Source organism: Oncorhynchus mykiss, chromosome 21 (assembly GCF_057628025.1).
Source record: "Oncorhynchus mykiss isolate SJ-2025 chromosome 21, ASM5762802v1, whole genome shotgun sequence".
Classification (NCBI taxonomy): domain Eukaryota; kingdom Metazoa; phylum Chordata; class Actinopteri; order Salmoniformes; family Salmonidae; genus Oncorhynchus; species Oncorhynchus mykiss.
Genome location: NC_143042.1, coordinates 49615516 through 49631614, shown reverse-complemented (window position 1 = coordinate 49631614; position 16099 = coordinate 49615516). Strand labels below are relative to the sequence as shown.

Genomic DNA, 16099 nt, shown 5'->3' with positions numbered 1-16099 from the left:
TTGAGAGGTGTGGGGAACGTGGTAGAGGACAAGCACCCCTTCTGAGAGGTGGTCGTGGGCCTCGTTTGAGAGGTGTGGGGGAACGTGGTAGAGGACAAGCACCCCTTCTGAGAGGTGGTCGTGGGCCTCGTTTGAGAGGTGTGGGGGAACGTGGTAGAGGACAAGCACCCCTTCTGAGAGGTGGTCGTGGGCCTCGTTTGAGAGGTGTGGGGGAACGTGGTAGAGGACAAGCACCCCTTCTGAGAGGTGGTCGTGGGCCTCGTTTGAGAGGTGTGGGGGAACGTGGTAGAGGACAAGCACCCCTTCTGAGAGGTGGTCGTGGGCCTCGTTTGAGAGGTGTGGGGGAACGTGGTAGAGGACAAGCACCCCTTCTGAGAGGTGGTCGTGGGCCTCGTTTGAGAGGTGTGGGGGGAACGTGGTAGAGGACAAGCACCCCTTCTGAGAGGTGGTCGTGGGCCTCGTTTGAGAGGTGTGGGGGAACGTGGTAGAGGACAAGCACCCCTTCTGAGAGGTGGTCGTGGGCCTCGTTTGAGAGGTGTGGGGGAACGTGGTAGAGGACAAGCACCCCTTCTGAGAGGTGGTCGTGGGCCTCGTTTGAGAGGTGTGGGGGAACGTGGTAGAGGACAAGCACCCCTTCTGAGAGGTGGTCGTGGGCCTCGTTTGAGAGGTGTGGGGGGAACGTGGTAGAGGACAAGCACCCCTTCTGAGAGGTGGTCGTGGGCCTCGTTTGAGAGGTGTGGGGGAACGTGGTAGAGGACAAGCACCCCTTCTGAGAGGTGGTCGTGGGCCTCGTTTGAGAGGTGTGGGGGAATGTGGTAGAGGACAAGGGTGATCTAAATGAATGTTCCTATGGCATTTCATGATAAATTAGTTATTTGAATCAGTGATTCTGCAATTGCAACGTTTCTTTAAAGCTGTGAATACACAATGCAATGTTTTTAACATTGGACAGCCTGTGTTACACGTCATGACTGTTTTGAGTTTTTTTGTGTCTAGAGTTTTGAAAAATGACCACACGTTTCTGAAATTAGTGCCAAAGTGACTGTAAGAATGTGTAACACTGAAGAGGGTCCAGAGAGTGAACGAGAGGGTAGAAAACACAGATCTTGGGAACCACAGCATCTGTGTTTGCCTGGCAGATTCATACCAAACACAAGCAGACTGAGGGAAAACCCGCAATAACAGGATCAACATCATTCTCTTTAACATTGACATAATGATACGGACAATTTACAAAACACTGCTGACCAGTTAGTCTGTGTGTTTATGTGTGTATGTGTGTATGTGTGTTACCTTAGGCTCAGTGGTAGAGATGAAGATGAGAGTCCAGAGGTCAGCTCGTACAGCTGGGCAGCTGCACTGTCCTGCTCACTTAACACTGGAACAGCACACAGAGAGAGTAGGACAGACATCAATAAAACACAGAGAGAGTAGGACAGACATCAATACAACACAGAGAGAGAGAATAGGACAGACATCAATACAACACAGAGAGAGAGAATAGGACAGACATCAATACAACACACAGAGAGAGAGAGAGAGAGAGAGAGAGAGAGAGAGAGAGAGAGAGAGAGAGAGAGAGAGAGAGTAGGACAGACATCAATATAACACAGAGTAGGACAGACATCAATACAACACAGAGAGAGAGAGAGTAGGACAGACATCAATACAACAGAGAGAGAGAGAGAGTAAGACAGACATCAATACAACACAGAGAGAGAGAGAGTAAGACAGACATCAATACAACATAGAGAGAGAGAGAGTAAGACAGACATCAATACAACACAGAGAGAGAGAGAGTAGGACAGACATCAATACAACACAGAGAGAGAGAGAGTAAGACAGACATCAATACAACACAGAGAGAGAGAGTAGGACAGACATCAATACAACACAGAGAGAGAGAGTAGGACAGACATCAATACAACACAGAGAGAGAGAGTAGGACAGTCATCAATAAAACACAGAGAGAGAGTAGGACAGACATCAATACAACACAGAGAGAGAGAATAGGACAGTCATCAATACAACACAGAGAGAGAGAGTAGGACAGACATCAATACAACACAGAGAGAGAGAGTAGGACAGACATCAATACAACACAGAGAGAGAGAGTAGGACAGACATCAATACAACACAGAGAGAGAGTAGGACAGACATCAATACAACACAGAGAGAGAGAGTAGGACAGACATCAATACAACACAGAGAGAGAGAGTAGGACAGACATCAATACAACACAGAGAGAGAGAGTAGGACAGACATCAATACAACACAGAGAGAGAGAGTAGGACAGACATCAATACAACACAGAGAGAGAGAGTAGGACAGTCATCAATACAACACAGAGAGAGAGTAGGACAGACATCAATACAACACAGAGAGAGAGAATAGGACAGTCATCAATACAACACAGAGAGAGAGAGAGCAGGACAGACATCAATACAACACAGAGAGAGTAGGACAGACATTAATACAACACAGAGAGAGAGAGTAGGACAGACATCAATACAACACAGAGAGAGTAGGACAGACATCAATACAACACAGAGAGAGAGTAGGACAGACATCAATACAACACAGAGAGAGAGAGAGAGTAAGACAGACATCAATACAACACAGAGAGAGAGAGTAGGACAGACATCAATACAACACACAGAGAGTAGGACAGACATCAATACAACACAGAGAGAGTAGGACAGACATCAATACAACACAGAGAGAGAGAATAGGACAGACATCAATACAACACAGAGAGAGTAGGACAGACATCAATACAACACAGAGAGAGAGAGTAGGACAGACATCAATACAACACAGAGAGAGTAGGACAGACATCAATACAACACAGAGAGAGAGAGTAGGACAGACATCAATACAACACAGAGAGAGAGAGTAGGACAGACATCAATACAACACAGAGAGAGTAGGACAGACATCAATACAACACACAGAGAGTAGGACAGACATCAATACAACACAGAGAGAGTAGGACAGACATCAATACAACACAGAGAATAGGACAGACATCAATACAACACAGAGAGAGTAGGACAGACATCAATACAACACAGAGAGAGTAGGACAGACATCAATACAACACAGAGAATAGGACAGACATCAATACAACACAGAGAGAGTAGGACAGACATCAATACAACACAGAGAATAGGACAGACATCAATACAACACAGAGAGAGTAGGACAGACATCAATACAACACAGAGAGAGAGAATAGGACAGACATCAATACAACACAGAGAGTAGGACAGACATCAATACAACACAGAGAGAGTAGGACAGACATCAATACAACACAGAGAATAGGACAGACATCAATACAACACAGAGAGAGTAGGACAGACATCAATACAACACAGAGAGAGTAGGACAGACATCAATACAACACAGAGAGTAGGACAGACATCAATACAACACAGAGAGAGAGAATAGGACAGACATCAATACAACACACAGAGAGAGAGAGAGAGAGAGAGAGAGAGAGAGAGAGAGAGAGAGAGAGAGAGAGAGAGAGTAGGACAGACATCAATACAACACAGAGAGAGTAGGACATGTCCCAAACACTAAGACAGGACCCAAACACACACGGCCCTTGACTTCACTCAGTCCAGGTGTCGTTTAGCCAATAACACTCCAACATAAACATTCTACCCTCCTCTTCCTGTTTTATCTGCCTTTAGAGTTCTCTCCTCACTTGGCCAATGGGGTGTTAAAATACATTCCTACCCATGTAGAAGAGACGGCGCGCTAAGGGGATGTATACACTACGGGTCCCTGTGTTATTATGTGTCCCCAGGTCAGGTACAGCGTACATGGGCGGGGTAGGGGGTAAAAGTGCACCTCTCGTCTATTTGGACAAGTGGAAGAGAGACTGAGCTACCTGAGAGGATGAAGGAGAGGATTAGTTATGGCAGGAGCTAACTTTAGGGTTTCCCAAGGGAGGGGGAGAGGGGAGTGTGTGTGTGTGTGTATGTCGTCTCCAAACGTCCCACGTTCATGTCAGGAAGACAAGTTCCAGAGAGGACCAACTGGCTGTTACAACAACACAACAAGAGAGACACACACTATTAAATCCCCAAAATGAACCATCTATATATATCTATCTTACCTTTCTTCCCGGTGCAAGAATGTTCACTTTCAAAGAAATCTGCCCGGTGATCAGAAAGAGAGAGACAACAAAAATATATAATTTAAACTTCAGCCTGAAGTGGATCCGTTTCCAGAACCGACTACTGCATCAGAAGGATTTGCAAACAGAAAGCTCAGAAAACATCAGAAATAGAGGAAGGACTAAGAACAAACAAGAGAGAACTATTGTAAAGTAGACTGTGTCTGTAGAGTGTGTATAAGATGTATATAAGATATAAGAGATCCTTAAGATGGATTGAAGGTAGAAGCAGAAGTGTTTATGGGGAATAATGGGGAATAATGGGGTTTGTGGGGAATAATAATAAAGGTATATTATTTTTTAAAAGTATGTCTATATAGGTATGTGTATGTATATATGTGTATATATATGCATGCGTGTATGGATATATATATTTACCCCAAAAATATGGGGGATTGGCAATTACATTGGAAGAAACATTCTTTTCCGATCCCCCCCCCCCTCCAGAAAAAAAACGGAACCCCCCCCCCCCCCCCCCAGAAAGCTCAGAATACGATGCTATTTAAATCCTTCTTAGACACACAGATATTGTACGAGAGAGGAAGGACGGCCGGAAGAGTGACACAAACTGATAAGATATCAACTGAGCAGGTCTTTCTTAATACAACTTTATTTCTGTATTAGCTAGATAAAAATGTTTAAAAAGTCTGATGATTTTGACTGATTTACTGTAAAAACAGAAGTTCTCCCAACTGTACATGGAATATGAGTTACCGGTAAATGATCCCAAATTCTCCATTTCAAGCTTGTTAACAAGCCGAAAAGTATGTATTTTCATCATGACACAGAGCGCTAGCTCAAATATATATATATATATATATATATATATATATGTGTGTGTGTCTGGTCGTCAATTCCCAGCTGCCCCGTGGTCAGGCTCAGCTCTGAATAGGCCTCTCTATGGAGGGGACAAAACATTAAAATAGAGTCAACATCATTGAAACATACTGAACACCATCTGGGACCACGAGTAGGTCATAAAGGATACTGCTCCCATCCATTAAATGCAGTGTATGAATGTAAAATAGTTCCTGCCCCCCTAAGGGGATATAGGATGTCTCATGAATTATGCTTCTACAGAGGCAGAAGAAATATATGAACACACACACACGTAGTGTTGTCGACATACACAGATGGTACAGGTTGAGTAAACTAATTAAATACAGAGCATTCGGAAAGAATAAAACATTTTTCCTCATCAATCTACACACAATAACCCATAACGACAAAAGCTAAAACTGTTTTTTCAGACCCTTTACTAAGTACTTTACTGAAGCACCTTTTGGCAGCGATTACATCCTTGAGTCTTCTTCCGTATGATGCTACAAGCTGGGCACACCTGTATTTGCAGAGTTTCTCTCATTCTTCTCTGCAGATCCTCTCAAGCTCTGTCAGGTTGGATGGGGAGAGTCATCGCACAGCCATTTTCAGGTCTCTCCAGAGACAGCTATTTTCAGGTCTCTCCAGAGACAGCCATTTTCAGGTCTCTCCAGAGAGACATTTTCAGGTCTCTCCAGAGACAGCCATTTTCAGGTCTCTCCAGAGATGTTTGATCAAGTTCAAGTCCGGGCTCTGGCTGGACCACTCAAGGACGTTCAGAGACTTGTCCCGAAGCCACTCCTGCTGTCACGGGTGTGACTCGGGTGGGAAAATCTATGTTTTCTATTTCTTTGTGTTTTTGGCCGAACATGGTTCCCAATCAGAGGCAGCTGTCTATCGTTGTCTCTGATTGGGGATGATATATAAGTTGTCATTTACCTTTTGGGTTTTGTGGGATCTTGTTTTCTGTTTAGTGTCTGTGCCTGACAGAACTGTTCGTTTTCGCTTTGTTATTTTGTTTAAGTGGTTTTTGAATAAAAGGAATCATGAACATTTACCACGCTGCGCTTTGGTCCACTCTTCCTTCTACCAACGAGAGTCGTAACTCCTGCATTGTCTTGGTTGTGTGCTTAGGGTCATTGTCCTGTTGGAAGGTGTACTTTCACCCCAGTCTGACCACTCTGGAGCAGGTTTTCATCAAGGATCCCTCTGTACTTTGCTCCATTCATCTTTCCCTCAGTCCTGACTAGTTTCCCAGTCCCTGCCGCTGAAAAACATCCCCACAGCATGATGCTGTCACCACCGTGCTTCACTGTAGGGATGGGGCCAGGTTTCCTCCAGATGTGACGCTTGGCATTCAAGCCAAAGAGTTCAATCTTGGTTTCATCAGACCAGAGAATCTTGTTTATCATGGTTTAAGAGTCCTTTTAGGTGCCTTTTGGCAAACTCCAAGCGGGCTGTCATCTGCCTTTTACTTAGGAGTGGCTTCCGTCTGGTCACTCTATCATAAAGGAAAGATTGATGGAGTGCTGCAGGGATGGTTGTCCTTCTGGACGGTTCTCCCATCTCCACAGAAGAACTCTGGAGCTCTGTCAGAGTGACCATTAGTTTGTTGGTCACCTCCCTGACCAAGACCCTTCTCTCCCGATTGCTCAGTTTGGCCGGGAGGCCAGCTCTATAAAGAGTCTTGGTGGTTCCAAACTTCTTCCATTTGGGAATGATGGAGGCCACTGTGTTCTTGGGGACCCTCAATGCTGCAGAAATGTTTTGGTACCCTTCCCCAGATTTGTGCCTCGACACAATCCTGTCTCTGAGCTCTACGGACAATTCCTTCGACCTCATGGCTTGGTCTTTGCTCTGACATGCACTGTCAACTGTGGGACCTTATATAGACAGGTATGTGCCTTTCCAAATCATGTCCAATCAATTGAATTTACCAAAGGTGGACTCCAATCAAGTCGTAGAAACATCTCAAAGATGACCAATGGAAACCGGAAGCACCTGAGCTCAATTTTGAGTCTCATAGCACAGGTTCTGAATACTTATGTAAGTAAGGTATTTATGTTTTTTATTTTTTATACATTTGCAAAAATTCATAAAAACCTGTTTTCGCTTTGTCATTATTCGGTATTGTGATGTCATTATGGGGTATTGTGATGTCATTATTCGGTATTGTGATGTCATTATGGGGTATTGTGATGTCATTATGGGGTATTGTGTGTAGATGATTTAATCCATTTTAGAATAAGGCTGTAACGTAACAAAATGTGGAAAAATTCAAGGGGTCTGATTACTTTCTGAATGCACTGAACATTTTCCTACTCTATTATGTTCTCCTAACCCTACCACCCTTTCCCTAACTGGAGTAAACTAATGGACAACAATACTTAGGCTTTCAATTCCAATTGATACATACTATGTACATTTCACAGACAGTATATTTTAAATGAGTTATATTTTGTTTGTTTTTAGTCCCATCCTTCAGCTACACTCAACCCCTCCCATCTATCTCTGAACACCATCCAGTCCCATCCTTCAGCTACACTCAACCCCTCCCATCTATCTCTGAACACCATCCAGTCCCATCCTTCAGTCCCATCCTTCAGCTCTACTCAACCCCTCCCATCTATCTCTGAACACCATCCAGTCCCATCCTTCAGCTCCACTCAACCCCTCCCATCTATCTCTGAACACCATCCAGTCCCATCCTTCAGCTACACTCAACCCCTCCCATCTATCTCTGAACACCATCCAGTCCCATCCTTCAGTCCCATCCTTCAGCTCTACTCAACCCCTCCCATCTATCTCTGAACACCATCCAGTCCCATCCTTCAGCTCCACTCAACCCCTCCCATCTATCTCTGAACACCATCCAGTCCCATCCTTCAGCTACACTCAACCCCTCCCATCTATCTCTGAACACCATCCAGTCCCATCCTTCAGTCCCATCCTTCAGCTACACTCAACCCCTCCCATCTATCTCTGAACACCATCCAGTCCCATCCTTCAGCTCTACTCAACCCCTCCCATCTATCTCTGAACACCATCCAGTCCCATCCTTCAGCTCTACTCAACCCCTCCCATCTATCTCTGAACACCATCCAGTCCCATCCTTCAGTCCCATCCTTCAGCTACACTCAACCCCTCCCATCTATCTCTGAACACCATCCAGTCCCATCCTTCAGCTCTACTCAACCCCTCCCATCTATCTCTGAACACCATCCAGTCCCATCCTTCAGCTCTACTCAACTCCTCCCATCTATCTCTGAACACCATCCAGTCCCATCCTTCAGTCCCATCCTTCAGCTACACTCAACCCCTCCCATCTATCTCTGAACACCATCCAGTCCCATCCTTCAGTCCCATCCTTCAGCTACACTCAACCCCTCCCATCTATCTCTGAACACCATCCAGTCCCATCCTTCAGCTCCACTCAACCCCTTCCATCTATCTCTGAACACCATCCAGTCCCATCCTTCAGCTCCACTCAACCCCTTCCATCTATCTCTGAACACCATCCAGTCCCATCCTTCAGCTACACTCAACCCCTCCCATCTATCTCTGAACACCATCCAGTCCCATCCTTCAGCTCTACTCAACCCCTTCCATCTATCTCTGAACACCATCCAGTCCCATCCTTCAGCTACACTCATCCCCTTCCATCTATCTCTGAACACCATCCAGTCCCATCCTTCAGCTCCATTCAACCCCTTCCATCTATCTCTGAACACCATCCAGTCCCATCCTTCAGCTACACTCATCCCCTTCCATCTATCTTTGAACACCATCCAGTCCCATCCTTCAGCTCCATTCAACCCCTTCCATCTATCTCTGAACACCATCCAGTCCCATCCTTCAGCTCCATTTAACCCCTTCCATCTATCTCTGAACACCATCCAGTCCCATCATTCAGCTCCATTCAACCCCTTCCATCTATCTCTGAACACCATCCAGTCCCATCCTTCAGCTCCACTCAACCCCTTCCATCTATCTCTGAACACCATCCAGTCCCATCCTTCAGCTACACTCATCCCCTTCCATCTATCTTTGAACACCATCCAGTCCCATCCTTCAGCTCCATTCAACCCCTTCCATCTATCTCTGAACACCATCCAGTCCCATCCTTCAGCTCCATTTAACCCCTTCCATCTATCTCTGAACACCATCCAGTCCCATCCTTCAGCTCCATTAAACCCCTTCCATCTATCTCTGAACACCATCCAGTCCCATCCTTCAGCTCCATTTAACCCCTTCCATCTATCTCTGAACACCATCCAGTCCCATCCTTCAGCTCCATTCAACCCCTTCCATCTATCTTTGAACACCATCCAGTCCCATCCTTCAGCTCCATTCAACCCCTTCCATCTATCTCTGAACACCATCCAGTCCCATCCTTCAGCTCCACTCAACCCCTTCCATCTATCTCTGAACACCATCCAGTCCCATCCTTCAGCTACACTCAACCCCTCCCATCTATCTCTGAACACCATCCAGTCCCATCCTTCAGCTCCACTCAACCCCTCCCATCTATCGCTGAACACCATCCAGTCCCATCCTTCAGCTCTACTCAACCCCTTCCATCTATCTCTGAACACCATCCAGTCCCACCCTTCAGCTCTACTCAACCCCTCCCATCTATCTCTGAACACCATCCAGGTTGGATTTATACAAAAAAAATCTGCTTTGCTGTGATGTTTCACAAAAGTTCCCAAAGGTGTCCACAAAAACATTGTCAGTTACTTCATTAACAGTTACGACACACACACACACACACACACAGTGTTTTCCCTACCGTCTGAGGTATGTCTCTGACGTGGAGGGGAACCTGGATGAGGCCCCAGGGACTCTTAACGCTAGCGTCCTCACCGTTGCCATGGTTAGGGGTTCCGTAGGCTAATCAGCACCTGGGAATCATGGGAAGTCGAGTCTTGCAAGGAAACTGCAGTCTTACTGCACTTAGGTTGCCAGTCTGAATGATTAACGAAACCCACTTACCTCCAGAAAGCCTTTTGAGGGTATAGGTGGGCCTGAAACGGAGATCTGTAGAGAACCCAAGACAGAAGAACATATGTCACAGTTGCTTTTGATAATAACATCATAATAATAATAATAATAATAATGTAGTCATAAAATAGACATAATGTAATTACAACATAGCAGAGATGCTCGGGTGGATGGTCTGTGCAGCTCACTAGCTTTTCTCCAGAGTTGTTGACCGTTGAATAGACAATTGGACATTCATTTTGATGTCCAATGAAAAACCTGGCATAACATCTTCACTGGAAGGAAGATTCCCAGTCTTCAGTCCAAGTCAAGTACATGGTCCATCCAGAAAGAGGGCATGTTAAGGTTGGGAGAAGAGTTCCACTCGTTATCGGAGCCAGGCGAGGCCCAGGAGTCTGGTTATCCTCTGGATTCACAAGGCCTGCTGTTTATGCCAAGGCCCAGCACACACTGGTAAATGTTATCATACCCCCTTCGCTGAGATAGCATTGTTAGGAAACTGTTATGTTACACAGAGTACTATGCACAAGCAGAGGAAACGTAGTGTAATTCACCTACGCTAGAGGTGTATATACAGGAAGTATGCATGGCACACACACAGGCACGCACGCACACACACCCACAGTCTTGATTACAATCACAAGAGTTACATCCTGCGACACATCGAGAAATAACTTAATCTTATAAACATTGTCATCAACAGAGTGTGTATGTGCATGTAGGTTGAGACCTGGTTAATCTGTCCCCATTCCACTTGTTAGTCATCTCCTTCTGTTCTATCTGTCCCCATTCCACTTGTTGGTCATCTCCTTCTGTTCTGGGTCATCTGTCCCCATTCCACTTGTTATTCATCTCCTTCTGTTCTGGGTAATCTGTCCCCATTCCACTTGTTAGTCATCTCCTTCTGTTCTGGTTTATCTGTCCCAATTCTACTTGTTAGTCAACTCCTTCTGTTCTGGCGCATCTGTCCCAATTCTACTTGTTAATCATCTCCTTGTGTTCTTGGGCATCTGTCCCAATTCTACTTGTTGGTCAACTCCTTCTGTTCTGGTTAATCTGTCCCCATTCCACTTGTTGGTCATCTCCTTCTGTTCTGGTCATCTGTCCCCATTCCACTTGTTGGTCAACTCCTTCTGTTCTGGGTCATCTGTCCCCATTCCACTTGTTGGTCAACTCCTTCTGTTCTGGGTCATCTGTCCCCATTCCACTTGTTGGTCATCTCCTTCTGTTCTGGGTCATCTGTCCCCATTCCACTTGTTGGTCATCTCCTTCTGTTCTATCTGTCCCCATTCCACTTGTTGGTCATCTACTTCTGTTCTGGGTCATCTGTCCCCATTCCACTTGTTGGTCATCTCCTTCTGTTCTGGGTCATCTGTCCCCATTCCATTTGTTAGTCATCTCCTTCTGTTCTGGGTCATCTGTCCCCATTCCACTTGTTGGTCATCTCCTTCTGTTCTGGGTCATCTGTCCCCATTCCACTTGTTGGTCATCTCCTTCTGTTCTATCTGTCCCCATTCCACTTGTTGGTCATCTCCTTCTGTTCTATCTGTCCCCATTCCACTTGTTGGTCATCTCCTTCTGTTCTGGGTCATCTGTCCCCATTCCACTTGTTGGTCATCTCCTTCTGTTCTGGTCATCTGTCCCCATTCCACTTGTTGGTCAACTCCTTCTGTTCTGGGTCATCTGTCCCCATTCCACTTGTTGGTCATCTCCTTCTGTTCTGGGTCATCTGTCCCCATTCCACTTGTTGGTCATCTCCTTCTGTTCTATCTGTCCCCATTCCACTTGTTGGTCATCTACTTCTGTTCTGGGTCATCTGTCCCCATTCCACTTGTTGGTCAACTCCTTCTGTTCTGGGTCATCTGTCCCCATTCCATTTGTTAGTCATCTCCTTCTGTTCTGGGTCATCTGTCCCCATTCCACTTGTTGGTCATCTCCTTCTGTTCTGGTTCATCTGTCCCCATTCCACTTGTTGGTCATCTCCTTCTGTTCTATCTGTCCCCATTCCACTTGTTGGTCATCTCCTTCTGTTCTATCTGTCCCCATTCCACTTGTTGGTCATCTCCTTCTGTTCTGGGTCATCTGTCCCCATTCCACTTGTTGGTCAACTCCTTCTGTTCTGGTTAATCTGTCCCAATTCCACTTGTTGGTCATGTCCTTCTGTTCTTGGTCATCTGTCCCCATTCCACTTGTTGGTCAACTCCTTCTGTTCTGGGTCATCTGTCCCCATTCCACTTGTTAGTCATCTCCTTCTGTTCTGGGTCTTCTGTCCCAATTCCACTTGTTGGTCAACTACTTATGTTCTGGGTCATCTGTCCCCATTCCACTTGTTGGTCAACTCCTTCTGTTCTGGGTCATCTGTCCCCATTCCACTTGTTGGTCAACTCCTTCTGTTCTCGGTCATCTGTCCCCATTCCACTTGTTAGTCATCTCCTTCTGTTCTGGGCTATCTGTCCCAATTCCACTTGTTGGTCCTCTCCTTCTGTTCTGGGTCATCTGTCCCCATTCCACTTGTTGGTCAACTCCTTCTGTTCTCGGTCATCTGTCCCCATTCCACTTGTTAGTCATCTCCTTCTGTTCTGGGCTATCTGTCCCCATTCCACTTGTTAGTCACCTCCTTCTGTTCTGGGTCATCTGTCCCAATTCCACTTGTTGGTCCTCTCCTTCTGTTCTGGGTCATCTGTCCCAATTCCACTTGTTGGTCAGCTCCTTCTGTTCTGGGTCATCTGTCCCCATTCCACTTGTTGGTCATCTCCTTCTGTTCTGGGTCATCTGTCCCAATTCCACTTGTTGGTCATCTCCTTCTGTTCTGGGTCATCTGTCCCAATTCCACTTGTTGGTCCTCTCCTTCTGTTCTGGGTCATCTGTCCCCATTCCACTTGTTGGTCATCTCCTTCTGTTCTGGGTCATCTGTCCCCATTCCACTTGTTGGTCATCTCCTTCTGTTCTATCTGTCCCCATTCCACTTGTTGGTCCTCTCCTTCTGTTCTGGGTCATCTGTCCCCATTCCACTTGTTGGTCATCTCCTTCTTTTCTATCTGTCCCCATTCCACTTGTTGGTCCTCTCCTTCTGTTCTGGGTCATCTGTCCCCATTCCACTTGTTGTTCCTCTCCTTCTGTTCTGGCTCATCTGTCCCAATTCCACTTGTTGGTCATCTCCTTCTGTTTTGGGTCATCTGTCCCCATTCCACTTGTTGGTCCTCTCCTTCTGTTCTGGGTCATCTGTCCCAATTCCACTTGTTGGTCATCTCCTTCTGTTCTGGGTCATCTGTCCCCATTCCACTTGTTGGTCCTCTCCTTCTGTTCTGGGTCATCTGTCCCCATTCCACTTGTTGGTCCTCTCCTTCTGTTCTTCTGCTGAAAAACAAATAATGAAGAATGTGTTGTGTCAATAAAGCAACGTGTCGAAAGACTAAACATTTAGAATAGATAAAAGTCCAAGTTGTAGTGACATTCTGGATGGCCTCATCTTCGGCTGAGAATCCTTTTACATGTTGTCATGTACTGCTTTTCACTGTTTACTTTACCAGCCAAAGGCACACCTAGATCTGTGCAGATGCTGTTCAGGCTTATGAGGATATGCATTTCCCAGCTTGCTTTTAGGAATCTCACACACACACACACACACACACACACACACACATCCACACACAGTTAACTTAAAGACATTACAAAGACAACGCTTAAAGGTTCAGTGCAGCTGTTTTTGTCTCAATATCAAATCACTTCTGGGTTACAATTAAATAAATTACTGTGACTGTTTTCTATTGTGGTGCACCGGGGTACCTGTAGGCTGACTTCGGTCATCAGCTGAACGGTGTTTCCTCCGACACATTGGTGCGGCTGCCTTCCCAGGTTAAGCTGGCGGGTGTTAAGAAGTGCTGTTTGGCGGGTCATGTTTCAGAGGACGCATGACTCGACCTTCGTCTCTCCCGAGCCAGTTGGGGAGTTGCAGCGATGAGACAAGAAACGGAATTGGATCGCAATTTTATATCACGAAATTGGGTCGAAAAAGGGGGTCAAATACAAAAATACATTTAAAAAATATATATAATAGCTGTTATTGGCAGAGAGGTTTGGAACTCTCTTTCTTATTGGTTCTTATCGCCTGATAAATTAACTCCCGCCAAAACAGGCTGAAATTTCAGGCTGTCTTTTCAAACAGCTCTTACACTAAAAGGGCATGATCATCATTTTCACAATTTCCTTATTCCAACCTCGTAGTGTGGAAATGTATACAAAACACAGGTAAATCACGTTTTTGACTGCACTGGGCCTTTAACAATGCAGATCTTAAGCACAACTCATTTGTAACATATCATACGAATTGCACAAAAAAAATGTGTAATAATCATTTTGCAGGACGTAACATATGATACGAAATGGATGACGTAGTACACAAATGGATGACGTAGTACACAAATGGATGACGTAATACACAAATGGATGACGTAATACACAAATGAATGACGTAATACACAAATGGATGACGTAATACACAAATGAATGACGTAATACACAAATGGATGACGTAGTGCACAAATGGATGACGTAATACACAAATGGATGACGTAATACACAAATGGATGACGTAATACACAAATGGATGACGTAGTACACAAATGGATGACGTAATACACAAATGAATGACGTAATACACAAATGGATGACGTAATACACAAATGAATGACGTAATACACAAATGGATGACGTAGTGCACAAATGGATGACGTAATACACAAATGGATGACGTAGTACACAAATGAATGACGTAATACACAAATGGATGACGTAGTACACAAATGGATGACGTAATACACAAATGGATGACGTAATACACAAATGAATGACGTAATACACAAATGGATGACGTAGTGCACAAATGGATGACGTAATACACAAATGGATGACGTAATACACAAATGGATGACGTAATACACAAATGGATGACGTAATACCCAAATGGATGACGTAGTACACAAATGGATGACGTAATACACAAATGGATGACGTAATACACAAATGGATGACGTAGTACACAAAAAACGGGTACCCGTTTTGGCTCATGAGCACCACTTTAAAAATCACAGGCTGAAATTATACAAAGGTTCGGGAGCATCAATTTAACTAAAAAGTAGGGCACATCTGCTAGGGTAAGTCCCCAGACAAATTTGAGAGACAGAATCACAGAGAAAATAATGACATGGGGAGTGGTGGAGAGAGGAAGAGAAGGAGAGACTGATGGAGAGAGGAAGAGAAGGAGACTGATGGAGAGAGGAAGAGAAGGAGATACTGATGGAGAGAGGAAGAGAAGGAGAGACTGATGGAGAGAGGAAGAGAAGGAGAGACTGATGGAGAGAGGAAGAGAAGGAGAGACTGATGGAGAGAAGAAGAGAAGGAGAGACTGATGGAGAGAGGGAGAGAAGGAGAGACTGATGGAGAGAGGAAGAGAAGGAGAGACTGATGGAGAGAAGAAGAGAAGGAGAGACTGATGGAGAGAGGGAGAGAAGGAGAGACTGATGGAGAGAGGAAGAGGAGAGACTGATGTAGAGAGGAAGAGAAGGAGAGACTGATGGAGAGAGGAAGAGAAGGAGAGACTGATGGAGAGAAGAAGAGAAGGAGAGACTGATGGAGAGAAGAAGAGAAGGAGAGACTGATGGAGAGAGGAAGAGACAGACCCACCTGGGCCTTGTACATGTACGCCAGCTGCTCCTTGGGGTGCTCTGGGGGAGATGCGGATGGCTGGGGGGTGCCTGACTAGAGAGAGAGAGAGAGAGAGAGAGAGAGAGACAGAGACAGAGACAGAGAGAGAGAGAGAGAGAGACAGAGAGAGACAGATAGAGGCAGAGAGAGAGAGAGAGAGAGAGAGAGAGAAATAAACTGGGGGGAATAACAAATGGATTTATGCAATTAAATGACTGTCGAAAAAGAACACTCAACCCAGACCATCTGTAGGCTCTCTCTTCAGTTGGGTTCATACACAGAATCCTGTCTCCTGTCTGGAGTCCTCTGGACCCAAACAGGATCATTTCAGACAACCCTAGAACTTGTGTTATAAAACACTCATCTTTATCTAAACATGTCACC

At 45.3% G+C, this 16099-nt stretch overlaps 1 long non-coding RNA gene across 1 annotated transcript; it reads right to left on the bottom strand.

The window, feature by feature from the left end:
* Positions 1-1277: 1277 nt before the first annotated feature.
* LOC149973265 (uncharacterized) lies at positions 1278-12349 on the bottom strand. The gene is made up of 5 exons (XR_016490383.1): positions 10159-12349; positions 10004-10048; positions 9801-9912; positions 4130-4168; positions 1278-1378 (listed from the first exon to the last, which is right to left on the bottom strand). It is a non-coding gene; the product is annotated as an uncharacterized LOC149973265 (long non-coding RNA).
* Between the last annotated feature and the right edge of the window lie 3750 nt (positions 12350-16099).